At 36.3% G+C, this 17,549-nt stretch overlaps 1 long non-coding RNA gene across 1 annotated transcript in view; it reads left to right on the plus strand.

The window, feature by feature from the left end:
• Positions 1 to 5,755, plus strand: part of LOC116164270 — a 126,056-nt gene extending 120,301 nt beyond the window's left edge. The window contains exon 4 of the long non-coding RNA XR_004143851.1: positions 5,701 to 5,755. This is a non-coding gene — a long non-coding RNA (uncharacterized LOC116164270). The remainder of the gene's footprint in view (positions 1 to 5,700) is intronic.
• The last annotated feature ends 11,794 nt before the right edge of the window (positions 5,756 to 17,549 follow it).

Here is a 17,549-nt window from a genome sequence, read left to right on the forward strand (position 1 = left end):
CCCTAACTAGACTACTAATAAAAACTAGAAAAAAAGAAACATGGAAACTGTTCGTATTATCCATAAATAACAACACGCCTACCAAAACCCTATGGGATAATATCAGGAAACTACGTGGTCACCGACCAAGTAACACAATTGCTGCCCTAGGAATAAACAACGACATTACCATAAACCCGAATGAAGTAGTCAATGAATTAGCTCAATATTACGAAAGAGTATCTAGCAACAAACAACACAGCGACAAGTTTAACACATATAAACAAGAAACCGAAAAACTAGTAAACTTTGAATCACAAAATCTAGAACCATATAACACCCCAATAACAATGGTAGAGGTAGACAGAGCAATTAATAACACCCGCTGCTCGACCCCTGGCGCCGATAATATACACGTCGAAATGATTAAACATTTTCCACCAACAGGGAAAAACCTTCTCTTGAAAATATACAATACCATACTAGAACAACACAACTACCCAGAAGAATGGAAAGAAGCCCTTATAATACCTATCCTGAAAACAAATAAAAACAAACTGACACCATCCTCGTACAGACCCATCTCCCTTACTAGTCAATGTAGAAATTCACTCGAAAAAGCAATGAAAACCGCATTTTTATTAACATCAAATGACATGATTCGTGACCAAAAGTCGCGTCATAAAAAGTGGCAGACATTACTTTGGCACCGGAATTTGCCCGGCAGACATATGTAGTATTGTCAGGGCAGACATTATCTACTTTTTAAAAAAAAATTCGCTAAATTCCGTGATGACGTAAGCGCGACTGTTTTTTATACCCCTTTCGCGCCCGGCAGACATGTATTCAGCACGGGGAATCGGCTGGCACACATATGTTTACGTGATGTGCTCGTTGCCAGCAATAATCCCATATATTTTTTTTCCAATTCCGTCATGACGTAAGTAACCTACTTTTTATGTACACTTAATTAATTAATTAGCAACAATAAGCACAGGATATGCCTGGCAGACATGGCGGTTTTGTTTTTTCCTCTTTCAAACCTACTTATTAATAATATTTTTGTTGAATTCCGCCATGACGTAGGGTTGTGTGTCGCTGGCTCTAAAGCCGGGAATACATCTGACAAACGTTGTCATTCGTTCGCGTTGCCAAACATTTATGTCTTGCGTTCGCCATGTGTGGACCGCCATTCGCAGCGATTTCAATATGGTACAAATCACTAGCAGTGCGAATGAATGTTTTCCATCGGATGTCGGTAAAAATTAAAAGATCAAAAAGAAATGGCAAGCCACAAGTGACAGCAAACGTTGCTATGTAGACGCGTTTTAAAGCGTTTAGGTGCAATCTGCTTACGTTTTAGTACGAAAAGGTCGATTTAACTGTTACGGGGAAATTTAATTCAACAATGACCGATAATCAGTTAATTATAGCGAGTACTTCATACATTGTTATAAGTACAATTTTAAAACGACAAAAAGAAAAAAAGAAAAAAAAACAGAGAAGTGTATGGATGCACGAGTTATATAGAAGTAGAGGTACATACGATGGTATGAACTTAGTATCAGATTTGAATGACACATTTCAATAACAAAAAATAAATTTTTACAAAATTGCACAAATGCGCGCGAATGTGTGGAACGCTAGCGTATGCACTGGCTCGGCACGTGTCTGTCGCTCATGACTGTTACCACAAACGTTGCCAGAGAATGGTGAAAACAGGTAATAACGCAAACGAACGCGAACGAACGGCAACGTTTGTCAGATGTATTCCCGGCTTTAGACTATCCGTTTAATGCGGTAAATGCGTTTTGACAGTCTTCTCTAAAACCCAGACCGTGCATGACGCCAATTGCCTTACGTTGCACTTTAAAGATCTTAGACCACGAGCCATGTCTCCAGGCAATAACTACACTCTGTAGTACACTTTGCACCAGACAATAATGGGCAACTTTGACTGCTTGATAAGAGATATTATTGACGAGTCTACTAGATGGGTACGGGTTATCCTGTATGTGTGCGAATGTTTTAGATTAAATCTGGAAGATTTCATTATAAATAAGCACCGAATTGGTTTATTTTATCGGAATTTGTTATTTTAGTGTGTATTTGTCCTTTTTTAACTTTGCTTTAGATTCCTTAATTTTTTGTTTATTCTTTGTGTAAGTTTATTTATCTAAATTATAAGATGTAAAAATTGTGCATTAGAATGTACGGTTTGGGATAAGAAACGTTATCGGACCTAATTATTAATGCACGTGTTCTTTGTCGCCGTTAGAATAGATAACGAAAGACAAGTGTACGATTCTTTTACACATTAAATTCGGCATAAGTGGGGATTCGCGTCGCGTTTTGTTTTGTTGATGCATTTGGCGGAAGTAGGAGTTTGGTGGAGTGTGGTAGTGGTTTACCTTGAATAGAAAAAATGAGGAAGAAGGGAGCTGGTTGGTTAGCCTGGCGGCTGTCTCTCCGTACGGCGCCGACGGTTCAAGTCACGGCGCACGGTGGGCTAAAGGGTACGTGTTTCCGTGTGCGCTAATTTAGCCAAGCAATTGCTATTTCTGGTTGCTTAAAAACGCAGCCATATCTATTCGCAAAACTTAATTGGAATATAAAAGACCTGCCCTAAGTTAACATTCCAGTAACTCATTTTTTGCATAATATAAATAGTAACTTACTATTATTTTATAAGAGATGTTAAATTGATAATTTAATAGGTTTGAGTGAGCTTACTCACTCAAAGTCGCTCTTTAACATTAATAATAGATAAAGTGATCACTTTAATAGCAAGGGCAGTTAAATTGAAACAAATGATTGCGCATTCTAATGATATCTGTCATTCTTAGTAAAAATGGGACGCAGAACACGAAGTAAAATGAAGTTCAGAATACAAAGCAAGTTTCCATGGGAGCGACGGGAAAACCTAAGTTTGCTATTTTTGATGCCTAAATTAAACTCAGAATTTTCACAAGGTGCCTCTGACATAAAATAATAAATGAAAGATTTGTATTATACACTACAACAGGGGGAAATTAACTATCTCGTGATAGTCAATTAAGTCGATGGTTAAAACATCCCTTTATCTCTTGTCTTGTATAATAAATAATAATTACAGATTAAGAAAAATATAATTTACAAAGCGGTCAATGTCATCTATTTGTACTCTTGATTTCTTGTATTGGCTTCATAGCCTTGCGAACAACGTTTCAAGAAAGTAATCAGTTTAGAAAATTTTTTTCTATTAATAGTATTCGTGGATTTACGAAGAAGGTTTCTTTGTCGAAATATGTCAACAAAAGATTTTCAGTAATAGTCGTTACTTCTTCTTCGTAACGCCATTTATTGAATTTAGCATATTCTGCAAATTCCTTTTCATATACTTACTCGTTTCGACTTCACAGGAAGAAAATTACTGGAAGTAAAGTCTACAATTTCATGTAACTCGAGTGGAGTCGAGCTTAATTCCTGCTCTAATTATAATTGGTGTTCCATTAAAAAACCACCGTACTTTTATTCATGTCAAAAGTTGAAAACTCACAATATACAGAGTAAAAACATTATAAGGTTAGCGATGGGTTTTTACCTTTAAGCTGCCACAACGCGAAAACGAAACAAGATGTAACGTATGTTTACCTAACAATTTTCCTATGGTTTTTGCACTTTAAAAATAGAAACAAAATCGACAAATTTCGGTTTTTGTGGCATATCTTCGGAAATGATCGAAATGTTATGGTTTTCTTTACAGCACGATAGTAACTTTTTTTTATTTTTATTTTTTATTTTGCCTTTATTTTTGAGTGGGCGGGTTTTCAGCCAAGGCTGTTCTACCAACCCAACCCACTATACATTTACAAATATCCATTCCCGAACCCGGATTCGAACCAGGGACCCCTTAGCACCACAGTCCAGCGTTAAGTGAACTGCGCCACACGGGCCGGCTTTTCCATAATTTAACCATCGTCGTATCTTATATGGTGTCCGAGATCCCCATGCGATAGACATATTTATCTTAGACACAGTTTATACACTAACGCTTCTCTTTTATCTTCCTTATATTATTTATTTGCAATTAAATACATAGCTTAGCTTTGGTGCTTTGTGAGCAGTGAGACTAACATTATGAAAAAATTGAGCCATCTTAAGATTAAGGATTCACTGCATTAATTATTAAGGAGCCTCAGATTCTTTATAGTTTTGCATTGTTGTTCGTCATGTGCACGATGACTCTTTCTAAAAGTGACCGATTGTGCTGAAATTTGATTCACTGGTACTTTGAACATTAAGGAAGGACAATATTTATTTTCAGGAAGCTGGCTCAACAGGAACAAAAGTTATAGGACTTCCAGTGAATCAGAAACAAGAAAAATTGTGGGCTCAATGTAATAGAAATCAGCATATTTCACTCCGTAGGTTATGTATCGAGTTCGGACTTTCGCTACAATGTAAGTCTTCTCTGTGGTCTAGGTTAAAAGCTTTAGAGCAAAATTATTCTTTACACATGAGTTTTGGGTTGTAGAAACCCTTTCAAACGCATTAATGCCAAAAGAGTACACATGCACATTTGATTACCGCGTGTGTGTGATTCAAAGATGTTGTCTTCTTATTGTGAGCCCACATGTATTTTGATCAAAACATGCCAAAATCGTTATTCATGCACCAAGATCGTTGGGAAAAAGACTAAGAGCATTATCTCAATGCCCAAGACATGAATTTGATGCATTTTTGGGGACCACATGGATTTTGATCCAAACATGTCAAAATCGTCACCAAGATCTTTGGGAAAAAACGAAGAGCATTATCTCAATGTCTAAGACAATTTGTTGCCCGCGTGTATTTTGATCAAAACATGCCAAAATCGTTATTTATGCACCAAGATCGTTGCGAAAGAGACTAAGAGCATTATCTCGATGCCCAAGGAACGAATTTGATGCATTTTTAACGCATTTTCCAACGAAATTGGGTGCGCTATAGCAACCACTTTCTCTGTCCGTCCGTCTGTCCGAGGCCTTAACTACTCCTACAGTTTTCAAGATATTTAGTTCGTCCTTTTTGCATTCGGCAGTGTATTGCTCTGGCACCTGAGTCAAGGAAAATCTTGACGATTGAACTGCGCATGCGCAGGCTGCGCAATCTTAACTTTTTTATTTTTTAATATATTTTGTTGAAATTTTAATCACCGATACTTGTAGTAAAGGCAAATATATCGCATATAGTAAAAATCAGATGTGCGCATGCGCAGACTGCACAATGCCAACTTTATTATTTATGGAGATATTTCTTTGAAATTTTAACCAAAGATGCTTATAGTAAAAGCAAACGTATTGCATATTGTAAATATCAAATTAATAAGCGCATGCGCAGGACGCGCAATATCAACTGCGCAGTAGTGTCAACTTCCTTATTTATTAAGATATTTCTTTAAAATTTTAACCATATTTGCCTCTAGTAATGAAAAACATAGATCACATAGGTATGGCCATTGGGGAAGGATTGATCAATTTATGGAAAATGCGCTGAAGTTACTCGCCTTAGGGCGAAAACCTTTTTACTTGTTACATGTCTTTGGGAGGTGAAAATATATGGTTGTTAAAAAGGTGATGGTATAACATTGAGGATCCTTCGATATTTTTTGTTGTATCGATTTATTTAATACGTTAAGGTCTTTGCAGTATGTATCGGATGTGGAGAAAGCCATAAATTAATCGATGTCCTCTTTTACAGGTCCACATCAGCCACAGCTATCGACCATTGACGGTAAGTAAGTTATATACAGAAGCAATTGTATGCGACATCTAAATTGTTTGATTGCGCAATTTTCCGACATTCTGAACTTGTACCAAATGTTGAACACGTCTCATTAGTAGTCAATAAGCGCTGGAAATTCGAATTCGTGGAGAATAGTAGGTAAAGTAAATAACATAGACTATTCTAAAATTTCCAGACACGCTAATTAATCACGTAACAGGTCGGAATAAAATACCTTGAACAATGGAAGCAAGAAAAAAATAAGTCACGGCAAGTAACAGGTGACCCAACGTGATTTGCTAGGTAATTTAAGATAAATGGCGTGTTTCCCTAAATAGATTTCAGTATTCCTATTAAAAAACGTAACGAAAGTAAATAATGTGTAGTTTCCTTTCCAAGTGCATTGTTTAACGATCATTTACTTTTATCAACCATACAAACATGCCCTGTATATATTTTTAAACTGAGGATAAAGTGTTACAAAAAAATGTATGCATTCGTTCACGACGTTTTCACCGTGAAACTCTCTCCGACGACGACGCCCACGTCTTGGTTTCTCTTTAAGTTTAGATATTACGATGTAATTACGGCACATGCCTTAAGCAATACTAGTATACTACTGATGTACCTATACAATTCTCAAACACCTACGCTGAGGAAAAGAACAGTATAGTGGATAATTATTATGGCCAAAGGAAGTAAGAAAATTTCCATCAAAATTAGTATGAAAATATACCAGGAGATTATGTTGTTTTATTACTTCATACTCCATTCATATGTCAAATTGGCATCATTGCGGTGAGGAACAAGGATAGCGTTATCGAAGAATTACCTCGAGAATTACGCAAATTAGTGAGAGAGGCATTTAGTGATTTAGTCCATAAGACCCCATACTGCATCTGGAGGTGCGAACGCAGTATAGTTACAGTTGTTCTGTGTAATCCGAATGGTGTTTCTTCATTCCACAATTAAATCATTTTTAAATATTTCTCGTCCGTAAGGGCAGTTGAACTGCTTTTACGTTTCTGCGAATCAGCCAATGAATCAGCCTACAATTTGACGTTTAGTATCACTTGGGATTCTTGTCTCTTTAAATTCAATACCTTGAAACGGGATTATGACACGATTATAAATCTTCTCTATACCGGGTGGTGCCTAGCGCGACGCAGCATAGGGATTTCAATTACTAGCTCCCCTAATTATTTTAGAACAAAAGTCTAAATACGTTTTTCATACTTTTAGTTATAATTTTCCATTTTTCAAAACCGTAGAAATCGACAAAATAAAAAATTACATTTTTATAAATCAGTGATGCTTTGGAATCTTTTAACAAACTACAAGCGCATCGCATCTCAGTTATCGTTGTTTGACGTCGAACGATTTTCATATTTAATTCTGTTTCAAATAACCGACGCCAGAAAAAACATCTATGGAGTAATCTTTTTTTAGAAAATGCAAATTTGTTTATCATTTTCCGGAACCAGGGTACTTAATCGAAGAAAAAGAAATAGATTTGAGGAAGAATTGTTCTTAAACTTATATTCGGATTTTCCGCTACTGCAGCCAAAACGTTGAATGTATTGTCGTTCTCCTGACAGGCGCGGATCCAGAAGAAGTTTTCACCGGGGGCGATTAAATAAAAGTAAATACAATGTGTATTATTACCAGGAAGTTTTAAAACGGATTTTTTTAAACAGAAATGCGATGTGCAAAGGATTAGAATTTATGGCTAGTCATTGTCAATTTAAAGAGCTTAAGCTTATGGCGTTTCCTGGTCCTTACTCCTTTTCTATGTAAATAGTCTGTATTGTACTAAATTATGCCAAGACAGTCCCAAGGCCAAAACTGAGTCATTGGGCCCAGGATTGCAAATATTTCAAGGAAAACCAGATTTGTAAAGGGCAGGTACCTACTTAACGCAATAAGTGTCAACTTATGAGATAGGCGAGAACAAATACCGCTCTTTACTCTTTAGAATTTTAGATTTACCGTTTCCGCCGAGTCCGAACGATTCTTAGTTCATATTTTTCTTAATTTTGGTGCATTTGTTGCTTCATACGAAAATTCTCAGGGGGGGCGGTCGCCCCAATCGCCCCCCCTTGGATCCGCGCCTGTCTCCTGATGGTTTTGGCGGACATTTTGAACGTTATTGCACTTGCAGTGATTTAAGAGCATGTGTTACGTCGCGGAAACATTGAAAACCGGCGATAAAATGGTCAAATGCCCGTCGCTGTAGACAGGGCATTTTTCAAGATACATAGCTCAAATTTGGAATAGAGTACCTTCAAATCTTTTGGTAGAATATGTCTGAATTAGAATATTAAAAATCGGAAGTGTTTTTGCAAAAACTACCCTTGAAGTATGACGTTAATGAGAAATATAGTCAATGTTTGACATATTTTTTAGAGGGTTAGAATAATAAAAGTGGAAAAACAATTCAGTCATAATGGAGTTTACACTGTTATTTACCTTTAAAAAAAATGGGGAGTCATTACAGTTGATAATAAAATAGTTCTAGGATCGGGTAAAAAGTATGTTTTCGTCATAATTTTTCCGTGATCCAGTATTATAGTAGGTATGAATATGCACTAGTGAGTTACCATGACTGTTAAAGTTTGGCCGCCCATCGAATATTGTTTATTGGGGTCCTCTAATCAAATTTGGAAGGGAGGCCGGTGTATCCACCGATAACTTCCGGTTTGATGACGTCATAAAGTGCGCAATTTCGCTAATTCGGAAAAATGCTTCTATCTCAGTAACCACTTGTCTGATTTTCATGATCTTGGGCTCATTGGAAAGATATTAAAATAAGACAGAACTTTTATGAGAAATGCAAATCGCGTTTCGCGAACGGTTTTCGCGAAATTTGCTAAAATTTGAAAAATTCGCGAATTACTTTTTTTCTTTATGACACAGGTAAAACGTTATTAAAACTTATAACTTACGAATAAACATTTTTTATAACCTGTTTCACCTTCACATTTTTGGAATTTGTTTCTTTCTCTTATAAACCTAATAATCCCGGCCAATAAAAATTGCTTCCATTATACTTCCGAGATGTAATCCGTTTTTATAGTACATCATCCACCCTTATTTTATGTATATGTATAAGTTCTGTCCAAATAGTAAATTGTATCTCATAGGTCCCTTATTCTCTTACCCTATTGCATCACAACAGTGTAATATTTTTTCTCCAACCACCCGAATAAGACGCTATTTTGTCACACTTTTTGGTACAAAAAATGGGCGATTTTGAGAGTCGTCGGTATCACCATGGAAACTGTCCAAAAAGTAGGTACTTTTCGGACTAGTTCAAAAAATAAAAATTTGATTGCTTGGGGGTTTGTTGTCCATATGGGAAGAATCCTTCGATCTTTCTTTTGCCAGCCATATTCAAGTGCACCTGGATCTGGCGCGCTAATTTCTGCTTTGAAAGCCAATACCCAAATGCTTGCCTATTAGATTGCTCGTCTGCAGTGTAGAAGTAGTGCATTTTTGGTCGGAAGAATCATTTCTGATTTCTGGTTTCGATGGTAAAATAGGCATTAATTTATGTAGTTTCTCCCTCGGTCAATGCATGTAGGTATCAGATGCAAGACGATTTTCGTATCAGCCTCCTCGTGGTCAATCGTATCCAGCATCTCTTTCCCAGGTCCGACCTACTTGACAAATTCGCCATGTGTGATGTATAGACCACAATTCGGAAGATGAAAGCTTGAAATCGCTATTTCGTTTAAATACTTAAACAACTCAATTTTGAAGGCATAGACATGTAGACCAACACTTCGGAATTCGAACATTTGGGCCAATCTTTAATCGAACACCGCTGCCATGGTCGTTTCTTGTCTCTTCTTTAATAGAATATTCCTAGGATGAGTCCCACACTATGTGTAGTCTGCTTGCTTTCCTCAGCTCATTGTCAATGTATTTTAAAAAACATCTGTTACCGTATTCCTCAAAAGTTGAAGCACCCCGAGAAAGCAGAGCAGAGTGAATGAGAGCACCACCATCTACAATAACTGCATCGTACACAGAAGGAAGATCTGTCACATCATCGGGAGGCTGTATAGCAATAACCTCTTTATGTGGGCAATCTAGAATATCTGACTTCTTTAGGGGTACATTTTTTCAGAAGAACTAGGGAAGGGATAAATTCTTGCACTTCATGTGCGAAAAACTCATCGATGTATCCTTTCTTTGACTGTGTGGCTACGTACATCTTGCCTAGAACAGACGCAGTTTCTCTTAACATTCCAATTTTTTGTGGTTGTGTTCTCTTCCGCTTTGGTGCTTGGAACAGATGGAAGATATTTTTCTTTATAGAAACATCAATTACTTCAGCCCCATCGATATGACCTCCTTTACGTAAGTTTTGTATTGAATCATCCCATAAATTGAGAAAGAAGGGATGTTGGTAATGTTTTTAAATCCCAAACGTGAATGGGAATTGGTTTAAAAGAGAAAGAAGCAGGTTATAATAATGTTTTGCGTAAGTTACAAATAAGTATTAATAACGTTTTACCTCTGAAAAGAATAATTTGTGAATTTTTCAAATTTTAGCAAATTTCGCGAAAACCGTTCGCAGAACGCGATTTGCACTTCTCATAAAAGTTCTGTCTTATTTTAGTATCTTTCCAATGAGCCCAAGATCATGAAAATCAGACAAGTGGTTACTGAGATAGAAGCGTTTTTCCGAATTAGCGAAATTGCGAACTTTATGGCGTCCTAAAACCGGAAGTTACCGGTGCATCCACCGGCCTCCCTTCCAAATTTGGTTAGAGGACCCCAATAAACAATATTCGATGGGCGGCCAAACTTTAACAGCCCTGGTAACTCACTTGGGTTTTTAACATTGTATTCATACCTACTATTAGTTTCTCCCACCTTACATTCGCAACAGTTTGGTGTGTAATCATTCGGTTATACCCGCGATCGTACGGTTATTATGAGCGTTTATAATATTAAAAGCGACACAACGACTGACAATTCAAAAAGGAAGGAAATATCACGAAGAATTAGAAGTGTACTACTGTACTGTAGTTATTATTCTTCTTATTACTTATTATTATAACATTTTTGCGTTACGAGGTACGTACGGAGTTGTGACTTGACGAACGTACCATAGGAATTTCAATAGTAATTTTTTAATTTCCGATTTGGCTTCCCTAATTATTTTAGAAATAAAGTCTATTTAGGTTTTTTGTAGAGAAAAAAATTACGAATCCGTACATACTATTGTTTCCTATTTTATAAATTCAGAAACAGTAAAAATTTAAAAATTAAAAACCGTCGCGTTTAGAAAGTCGGTAATGCCATCCTGGAATTATGAATTTAAACAAAAGCGCCCGCATTGTGTTTACGGAAAAATATAAAAAAAGAATACTCGAAAATTAACAATCTGTTTTTACTAGTAAAATTCATCCAATCAATTGAAAATCCGTATTTGGTCAGTTCTTATGATGACAAAACAATAAGACAAACCCCGATCACCGTAGGTGCCATAGTCACTGAACGAGCTCCTAGCGAGTTTATAATTTTGGTGTGCCTGTCCGTCTGTCCGTCCGTTACCACGATTTCTTGATAACGAATGGACCGATTACAATGGAATTTTGTAGGTGGATTCATTATCAAGTTTGTAGATCGGAGTTCGTGAATTGGTAATATAGCTCAAAAAATAAGGAAGGCCCTTTTGACATCTCTGTTAGTGATGAACCGAATTGCATGAAATTCAATATGCGTATAGGTTTAGCCATATAAAACGCAATTCCAAAAATTGAGCCTAACCGATCAACATTCACAGTGCCTTTTTCGCATCTCGACCATTTATAATCCGAATTGCAGGCAGTTGAAATAAAACCAAATTTACCGCCAGTTTCAAAATTTTGGTTTGCGCATGCAACTTTCTTATTTATGGAAGCAATTAAATGAAATTTCATACATACATAACACATAATACACTTTAAATAAAAGCAAAACTGACATCGGGTTTAAAATTTGGTTTTGCACATGCTATAGCCATACCCAAGAGCTCGATTTTTATATTTGTTTAGTTTATTTAAATAAACAAATTTAAAAAAACGATGCTTTGTCGCATGCCTGGGTCGCATCAAGCGATTCTTTAAAACGTGAACTTTTTTATGCTTCTATTGGAGCAAAATGTACGATTTCTATTAATGGGAGTGCCAAGGGCCTATTATAGAGTTACCGTTCTTGTTATATTTCGGGAGTTATTCCATTTGTTAGTTAACTAAAAAAATTCCACAGCCTGTCTTCTTACAAGAATCATCGGGACAATTTTTGTAAATGGTTGTCTTAAGGTTCCACTATCTGTAACAACATTAAAAACGCTCTGGGGGTCAATTTTTGAGCGCTCGCAAATGGGAAACGTATACGGAACAATACGAATAGTAGTTTGTTTCAAATTTTGACAGCACGTTTCTTTGCGCGCTCTTAAAATATCCTTCGCTTTTTTGCGAGCGGTAGATAGCTGGCGTAATTTGATATTCGAATGCGTTTTGCTTTGAATATAAAGTATAGTGACCAGTTGATCGTCAATTTTAAAAATTTTATCGAAAATAGAAGAATTGATAAACATTTTGGCCATTCAAGATTTTAGATTTTTTACGTAATTTGGTTTTCCGGGAACTATAGGGTGCATAGACTGCACGCATGTGCCCATTTTTCCTCCGAAAAATTGAGGATCCGGAGCATCCTGAATATTTATATATAAACCGAAATGGTTACCACTCTATTAATGTGCAGTCGGTAAGTTTAAAGAATGGAAGATGAGTGGATAACGTTACAAAAATGTTGTTAGATATGTGACAGCAGCCTCAACATTCTAAATGTGAACGCAAGGTATCCGGGAAGTAGGTACTAACGATGCATATAGATATACCTATATCAGAAAAAACTCGTTGTTGGTCCATTCTCTAAATGGGGTGATGAACCATATAGGAAATAGACGACTCAATTCCTCAAAGGGGAAGGTTTTGAGGAATTGAGTTTTCCTATTTATGGAATCAATCAAATGTCAATGGTCTTATGCAGCAATTACATCGATTAGTATTGGGTGTGTGACACATTTATTAATAAATGTAGTTCCTTACACTTTGGGGAAATACTTATTCTTTACAGGAGATTCGGGATATCCCCTTCGCTCTTGGTTGTTAACACCTTTTAATAATGTGGAACCAAACACTCCAGAAAGCCGTTACAATAATCTCCACAAAACAACAAAGGCAACAATAGAGATGTAATGGTTTGTTAAAGAAGCAATTTCGTTTTTTATTAAAGCGTCGATTTCTTCATTATACCTGTACTCCAGTCGACGCACCGCTTCGCTCTAGTGAGCGGTACCCTTTATTTTTCACATATTCCACCAGCATAGTTTTTTGCTTTTCGGAATCATTTGCACCTCTCTTTTTTAAACTGTCCATTATAATAACGAGGTACAATTATATACACCTCTTTAACCATAGAACAGATGGAATGAGAATAAATACGAAATTAGATTTAATTTTGCGAAATGTCAATTTTAATTCAGGTGTTGTCAAATCTATCAATCGCATCTTTACGATGATCGTAAGTAAAGTTGCGAATAATAGAAACTGTCACTCAAAAATTGATTGTTTTCTTGACATTCGTAACTACGTACACGTAACTTTGCGTATTCGCAAAAAAACGATCGCATCTCAAAAATTGACCCCCTGGGAGTTACCCAGTTTGAAAGACAAAGCATCTTTTTTTTTAATTTGTTTATTCAATCATGCAATGACTATGAAACCTCGTATGAAAATTATGGTGATTGGGTTTGTCATATTTTTTGTTATCAAAAGAAATGACCAAATACGGATTTTCAAAAAGATGGGATGAATTTTACTTAGTAATAACAAAATGCGAATTTATTTCTTATATTTTTCGATAAAAAAACAATAAACAAAACAATGTTGTATTAAACGTACCGTAAAATTCCCAAAAGGCGTTATGATATGGGGATGTATGTCAGCAAAAGGTTTGGGGCACTTTGAAGTTATCGACGGTACTGTAAACGCAGAGAAATATCAAAAAATATTAAGGAATAGGCTTCTCCCGAGTATAAGCTGTATGGCGAAAAAGATTTTGTTTTCCAGCATGACGGAGCCTCTTGTCATACAACCAAATCAACTCAAAATGGCTCTCTGAGAATGGGATAACAGCTCTGTCATGGCCTTCTACTTTCTAGTAGCTCAGACCTAAATATTATTGAAACCCTTTGGCATAAGATGAAGCGCAGTTACTAAATAATCCCCAAAGAACAGTTCCAGATTTAAAGTCAAAACTGGCAGATATGTGGACTAAATTGTCACCTGTACACTAACTGTAAAAAAAAATTGAGAACGATTTGGGAGTCGCCCAGTGTGAAAGCATCGTTTTTTTTTAATTTGTTGATGTAAATAAACGTATAAACAAATACAGCAAACGAGCTCCTGGGTAAGGCTCTAGCATGCTCAAAACTAAATTTTTAAACTGGAGCTACATTTCCCTTTATTCCAATTGTCTAAGTATCAAACTTCATTTAAATGCTTTCATAAATAAGAAAGTTGGCATGCGTAAAACCGAATTTTGAACCGGCATTAGATTTGATTTTATTCCAAATGCCCAAGTTTCAAATATCATTTAAATACTTTCATAAATACGAAAGTTGGCACTGCGCATGTGCAAAACCAAAACTGGCGTTACATTTGCTTTTATTCCAGGTGCCTAAGTATCCAATTTCAGTTAAATGCTTTCTTAAATAATGCGCAAAACCAAATGTTGAAACTGACATTAGATTTTAGTTTATTCCAAGTGCCTATATGTATCAAATTTCATATAAATACCTTCATAAATAAAAAAGTTTGCAATTCGTTTCATAAATGGTCGAGATGTGAAAAGGGTACTGTGAGTGTTGCATCGATTAGACTAAAATTTTGGAATTGCGTATTATATGGCTAGAGCTATGCCCATATTAAATTTCATACCATTCGGTTAATAACTAACGGAGATGTCAAAAGGGCCTTCCTTATTTTTTGACATACATTACTAACTCACGAACTCCAATGAGAATTATTGATTTCAATCATCGACATATTATAGTGCCAATGTTTAGCGTTGCTACTGAAGGTGAGGGACAAGGCAAAACGAAGAGGCGAGCTCTTTCTATCGCGTTTTTGTTGGTCGCATTAAATCGACATTGCTGAAGAAGTACTTGTATATGTCCATGAACGCACGAGCCGCGCGGATGCAAGCCTAGCATCCGTATCCGTATCACTTAATCCATTGGGATAGCATTCTATAATGGTTGGGGGAAATTATGACGTTAGATTTCGCATGCGCAGTAAATTAGACGGAAGGGCTTATTTAACTTAAAATATGTCGATGGTAGGTATGATAGAGAGAGCTTGCCTCTTAGTTTTCCCTTCTCTCTCCCCTGCAGTATCCGCGCTTAGCATTGGCACGCGCAGTCCTCTCTATATGTTGATGATTTCAACAAATAAAACCCCTCCAGGAATACCGACATCATTTTGTTTGATGATATTTCATGTACAGGGTGTGCATCTGTGCAATGTGAATTGTGAAAATAAATTCAAGTTGTGTGTTTATAAATTTCATTTAGAATCTTGGAATCATGACTGCAGCTACCCGTGTGCCTACCAAAGAACTCTTACATCATGACGAGGAATAATTCTCCTATTTCAATTCATTTTCCTGACCTTATCCTACGCTTCCGGCAAACAAATTGTGGTATACATACCCGTATACCGATCAACTAGCACGGTTCTGCGATTCGGAATATTTGCCAGACCATCTCAAATGTTGTTTAGAATGTATATACGTTTGTAGTAAAAGAATAGTAAAACGTTAATTTATGAAGCTTTTATATAACGGAAATATGCACATTAACGTCCAACCACATGGCCACAACGTTCTTTCTTAATGAAGATATAAACTTTACTACTTAAAAGAACGTTATATCCACTTTGCTCCAATCCTAATTACTGAAAAGTTTCCAGCAAGTTACGATATAATATTTCCAGGAAGTGGTCTAAAAGAAAACTCAATTAACAGATCTACAAGGTGTACAAATTGTGATATGAGTTGAAGTATAGGCAACATTATCTATAATAAGATAAATAAGGCACGATTAAAGTTCTTCTGCACGGAAAATTTCTTCTTAATTGATGAAATTCCGTTATATACTCGTAGTAAGATTTACACCTTACATTTACACCGCTGATCGATCGCAATAGCATTGGCCATGATACAAAAATTTGATCTGTGGTATTACGAAACACTCGGTTAAAGGATCCCATCAATTACCATTAAAAGTAAAATTTTTGTAGGGTTTTGCAAGAGGTACCTTAATGAAACTTCAAAGTGGAGAGTGATGTAATTTATTGCCGACATTTCTCCGTTAAATTGCGGTTAAGGTTCCATGTACCTAATGCACGTCAATATTGTGTTTTAATAAACTTATTGTCCAAAATTCCTTTGTGGTAGTGGAAAGGAAAGAAAGCATTATTCTCAATTTGCATTTTAATATTGGCGCTGTCAGTAATTAAGTCTGGCCGTATTTATTCAATGACCGAGACAAATAATTTCTTTCCAATAGCAATTTTCGTATCCTATCCTAACTTGCGGGTACGACTACAATAACAATTTTCGTATCTTAACAGATGTTACGCTTTAGTTAACAGACAAACAAATCATAAAGTTATTAGTTGTTTCCCAAATGATTTTATGTATTGTGTTAATCTCAGTATTTCTTAACTTTCAAATTCACTAACCATTTTTATTGGTTTATGGTACGTACTTTTTTATTACTGAAGTTTGTTAGTCGTATTATTTTAAAATGAATGCGCTCGTTATGCGCTCATATGCGCCACCGATATTAACTATTGCGCCATTATCGTTTTTTAGAAATCCGGAATAACATTTGGGGGGGGGGGGCAAGGAACGTAGCACCCCCCTCCCTCCCAGATTATTTTGTCGCTTGTAAAATGTATCAAGTGACCTAGTCAAGCGACAAAATACGTACTGGGGGGGGGGGGGGGGCTACGCTTCAGTTGCCCCCCCCATGTTTTTTCGGATTTCGAAAAAACGATAATAGCGCAAGAGTTATTATCGGTGGCGCATATGAGCGCATAACGAGCGCATTCATTTTAAAATAATACGACTATCAAATCTCACAGTGGGGGGGGGGGGGCAAGTTAACGGACCCAACAAAATCAAATGTATAATTCTCACATACCTACGCAGTCTGACCTTCTTGAACCACAGGCAAATTGACATATTCGTTTTCATGAGAATTACTACTAGAATATAGAGATCCATTAGAAGAACAACGTTCAGAGTCACTATTTGCTATTTTATTGTTGTTGGAAAAACCAGTTGATATTCTTCTGAAGTAGAATAGGTCAGTGACCAGTAGTTCAAAACTTAAATCTATGAATAAATTGCACTGTTGCCTAGATAAGTATTATCATTTCTTTTTCTATATTTCTGATAGGGTAGTTCTGCTGTTCATCTTCGACAATAACCGAAACGTGATTTATAGTTGCTGCAGGGTTCTTCAACACTATTTTGTGCGCATTGGAAATTTTCTTCGCTTTAACAAGTTCCAAAATCTTCATACTACGTGAACTCATGGTAAGAATATTTTTGAAGGAAAGCCTCCTAACTATCAATTTCTAAATAAAAGTTAGGTCAATAACTCCTAACATCCCTATACTGTTACTAAAACGTTAATACAGTTCATATTATTAGGCGGCAGAGCAAAGCGATGCAAGTTTTATAGGGGAATC

Source organism: Photinus pyralis, unplaced genomic scaffold (genome assembly GCF_008802855.1).
Source record: "Photinus pyralis isolate 1611_PpyrPB1 unplaced genomic scaffold, Ppyr1.3 Ppyr1.4_LG2, whole genome shotgun sequence".
Classification (NCBI taxonomy): domain Eukaryota; kingdom Metazoa; phylum Arthropoda; class Insecta; order Coleoptera; family Lampyridae; genus Photinus; species Photinus pyralis.